Here is a 4,920-nt window from a genome sequence, read left to right as displayed (position 1 = left end):
GAGTAGGAGGAGGAATCTCTGTTAACCCCGCCCTCCGCTCTGTTTACCTGAGGCTCACACACTCCTATGCAGAGCTGCCTCTACGCCCGTACGCCTGTCACAGCCTCCGAACACAGTGTTTGACACTGAAACGTAGTCAAGTTTTGTTTTATTTGTCACATATATAAGGTAGTACATGTACATTACAGTGAAATGCTTGGTTCTGCTGAGCCCCCTGCGATTGTGCTTCATACAGTAAAAGGTCAAAAGAATAAAGGCCAAACACTATACAACAATATACAAACTAAAGTATACAACCTAAAGTATAAAGTGAAGTTAAAATTGCAAGCTTTTTAAAATGCAAATGTTTTCCCCTCGGTTTCTGCGTAGGAGTGTGCCTGAGGCGGTATGATACGGTTGACATTCCTCACTGCCCCCTCTAAAGTCTTAAAGTATAGCAACGACATTGATTGTACCAATACTTTTTTTTGCGGCTACGAGTGAACACATTCGAATTAAATCAGCCCCATTACATCCCGTTCAAAAGTAAAGTTTGTTATTCCATTTGTATCTGATTGACAATTTGCTCATTAAATGCGCGCGTTGGTTGAATTAGTTTCAACTGCAAACACCTGTGTGCCGCTTGTTGCCTGAACATTTAAAGACGAATTTCCCCCACATTCCACACGAGAGGGCAGTGACTGTGTTTCTCCAACGCGACGAGCTCTACAATGGGGCTGTTGGGGATACTTCTGTGTTATATTTTTGCAACTGTTCTACCTGTTCAATCGACTATAGATGGACGTGGTTCTCCAGCTGAAGCCGGTTATTACATCCCATATGACACGATTTTTAGTTCCTGGTTGATGGAGACTCCTAACTTTCACATGCTTGGAGAATTGCCTCCCCAGCTTCCTGAAGTCCAGGTGTTCTGTAACGGGTCTCGGATGAGTTTGCTCGTTGATAAACTATTCAATGGTGTCTTATTTAAAGAAGAGGACCTCCAGCTTGGTGATGGCTGCTACAGCAATGGAGATCTGGAAAACCATCTTGTCTTCACATATGACTTTGTTCAGTGTGGAACTAATCATGAGGTGATATTTCTATAGTTTAAATAAATCTCAGTAATTTCAATCTGTACTATATACTGATTTGAGTCTTGCATTTTCCTCCACAGATTCAGAATGGTATCGAGGTATTCTCCAACCTGCTCAGTTTCAACTCTAGGAAACCCATCACCTGGTGGCCAACACCCTTTGCAATGCCCATCTCCTGTGTCCCAAACGGGTATATATGTTTGTATGTATTTTGAGCTATTAACGCTATAAATGGTTGTCCATTAACCTACATGATGAGTTGCTGATAAGAGTACATTCTCTCAGGTCAGAAGAGAATCCCCCTAGTGTTCCTGTTTCAGTGGCACTTCCCAGTATGGAGAATAGCGGGAGGGTTTCCTTAAAAGCAATGAATGGTGAGTGATGACAACGGTATGCTACTGTGTTTTCATACTTCATGCTCCGTTTGCTCATTTAATGTGAATGTTCCTGCAGCATCCTGGACACTGACGGCAGAGTCGAATATCTACCAAAGAGGCCAAAACATCCATCTCCAGGTGACTAACTCTGGTTCTGACCAGAAGCCTTTCATCCACTCCTGCTTTGTCTCTGCATCCCCCAAGACCAGATCAAGGGCCTGGCTCATTGTGAACAAAGGGTAAGATCTTTCGCCACAGTTTATGCGTCGCCTCCAGTCTTATTCTGGTCCAGTGTAGCGATGGTGGGTTAAGGGCTTATCTACCTCATGCTAATGCGTATGAACTCCTGGTGCAGTGAATACTCTTTGGATTAACCAAATGGCACATTATGTATAATGCCGGTATCAATCTTTACATGCTGTTCGGTAGGTGCACAGCCTCTGTGGGATCCAGTCATGCCATGACTCAGTTTGTGCCATCCAGGAGCGAGAATGCAGTTAATTTCATTCTGAATACTTCTCATCTTGTTTCTGAGGTGAGTGTCCTCCACATGCTGACTGAGTTGACACTGCCTCTGTGATGCTCTGATGGTGGTTAATAAATCCTGTCCCTTCTGAAGGTGCACATCCACTGCACTGTGCTCATCTCGGCCAAGGGCATCACACCAGATTCCAAATCGTGCAACTACAACAAGATCCAGTCAAGGTATTTAATAAGATTATATAATACAATTATTTTGGGGGTCACCGTGGTTCAGGAGGTTGCGCAGTCTGTTAATCTGAAGGTTCCCGGGCTGCCTGTGTCCTTAGCAAGACACTTACCTGCTCCAGATGAGCAGGTTGGCAACTTGCATGGTTGCCACCGCTGTCTGTGAGGGACAAAAATGTAAAGTGCCCTTTTTCTTACAATTCTTTAAAGTTGTTAATGAGATCCTGATTAATGTACTGTGTTCGTTTCAGATGGGAGGAGCTGAGTGGCGATGCAGAGGTGTGCAGCTGCTGTAGCTCAAAGTGTAAAGGTTCCTCACTCAAACACTATGGTCAGTTTGGTTTATTTTTGCAATACTAAATGGCTATATTGTCAATAGACTATAGTTCTGGTCTTCTAATGTCATACATTTTTGGATGTAATTTCTCTCTAGTTCTAATGGCACAATCGCCAACCCTTGTCATTTCAGATGCCAAGGCTGTAGTCAGTACTGGTCCCCTAGTCATCGTAGACGTAACGCCTCCATCTTCGATCCAAGAACGGAATGACCCTTCCAGCACCCCCGTGTTTAACTCTATGCAGTCTGCTTTAGCTGTTCCTGGAGTGACTGAATACCAAACCACCTCAAATACTCAGTCTCGTTCAGGGGTTCATAGTGGACAAGGTGGGGTCATTTATGGTGGCACCTTCTCCCAAAGCTCCTTTGAGAGTAATGCCATCCCTGAAGCCCCTTTTCCCTCTCTACCCAAGATGGCAGAGGGGGTGTTTATATTAAGTCAGAGACCTGGAACCGCACAGACCCTGTGGCTGCCGGGACAGGTGCAGTTCACTGACTCAGTACTAGGTGAGACTTTAAACTCTCCCTCGCAAAGTAATGCACCAGCAGAATTGCAGCCGAGTGTCACTTTCTCAAATGAGATTCCAGCGCTACATCTTGTAGCCCCAGGCCAGAGGTTCTTCTCCTCTCCTTCCACAAATGAGATGCCGGATGAGTGGTTGAACGAAGCAGATGGTGATTCTTTAATGGGGGGCTTGAATGTTCCCTCTATGGTTGACGGGTGGCAGCTTCATGTTTTAGATAGGTGGCCAGTTCCTCTTATTTCCATGCTTGATGGATGGCCGATTCCCCCAAAGCCAGAGGAATCTCCAAGAAAACGATGGGGTGGGAGACCCAGGATGCCTCTCACCAGAACGACACAAGAGCGGTACAAGGCTTGGCCAGTTGACGTGAACCTGCATGAGGGTAGTGTTGACCACAAGAGGGAAGAGTTGGCTCAGAGGCAGACTGAGATTCTGGTGCCCAAACAGGCAGATGATGCAGCATTCCAATCGGTAGTGCACTCCAAGCTGCTCTTGTCTCAAGCCATGGATGGGTCTCAAATGCTGAGTTATGAGGAGGAACTAAAGCCAGGAGGGCGACTAAAGACCAGAAGGTTCGAGGTGAATGACATTGTAGATCAAAAGAAGCAAGCGACTGGGCAGAGGGGGCTCCTCTCAACCTTCCTGGATTTGCTGAGGTATATCTCTTATTTTGGCTGTTCATTTTCAATGTCTCACTACATGATTTTGACAAGTTTATTGATATTTCCCTCTCGGCAGGAAGCTGGACACCGCAGAATAATTCAAAAGGAAACGAGTGCCTTCAACATAGTGATCTGATTTAAATAAAGTGTTTTACTTCCACACTGTTTGTTTACATTCTTACCCTGAATCTCAAATCAACATTGTATCTGCTCGGTCTTGCAGTATTACATTTCAATTAAGGTATTAAAAGTTGCATTTGAATTTGCACTGATATAAAACATTTTGGCGGGCAGGCTGTTGAATATACATTAAATCTCCCAAGTTTTATGCAGGGTGTTATAGATTCATCCTATTGCAATTATTTGTAATAAACCAGCTTACTGAGCATACATTCTTTAGCTTACATATAATGTCTTAAATTCTATCTAGGCCCAGGTGCAGCTTCTCTTTCCATGCTGCGCTCCAGGATCACTTCATTCTCAAAATTAGCTCAGGGTTTCACTTCACATAGTCAGTCATTTTCAAGTACCTTGGAACCTCTGACATAGCCAGACACCGTCTAATGACTGCATTTCCACATTGTTCTCTTAGAAATGCCTGACATGACTAAGCGTCTTTATTTTCTATGTAACCTTGTGTCTTAAAGTATAAAGCCAGTTATTAAACACACTGGGCTCACTGTCACAGATTGTCTTCCGCTCTCTGTATATATCAAACTGAGACTCTGTGCACAGAAAAAAAACTTCTGGTACAACTTGACTCATCTGAATTTCTACAGTTAACTCTCTTGGCTCCTTTAAAATATTCCACAACAGGGGCTACGAGAGCTTATGGAAAGTGATGTAAAATTGGTGTGCATTTTTTTTTTTTTTTTTTTACTTGTATGGTAGTGAATTTTCCTCAAGTGATATTTAACACGTCTTAACCTTGTTGATACCTGCAGATACCCTGGTGCGCTTGATTTGGGGGTTAATTCATGCAAGAATTTAAATGTGTTCTCTGGGTATCTTTAATTTAAACAAGAATACCCTGAAGACTCTGGCAGGAGCACTCATTCAAGCACCTCATGGTACCAAAGGCGCTAAAAACAAAATTACAAACATCACAAAACAAACTGGTCAGACTACTGCTTGACCTTACTCCAAGAACCCACCTCACCCCTGCCCACTTTTGACAACCTAGGATGGCTTGGAGTAGACGACAGGTACAGCAACTTGCAATGGGCCTGGTCTACA

This window comes from Notolepis coatsorum, assembly GCF_963971535.1.
Source record: "Notolepis coatsorum genome assembly, chromosome: 3".
Classification (NCBI taxonomy): Eukaryota; Metazoa; Chordata; class Actinopteri; order Aulopiformes; family Paralepididae; genus Notolepis; species Notolepis coatsorum.
This window is presented reverse-complemented; position numbering follows the sequence as displayed.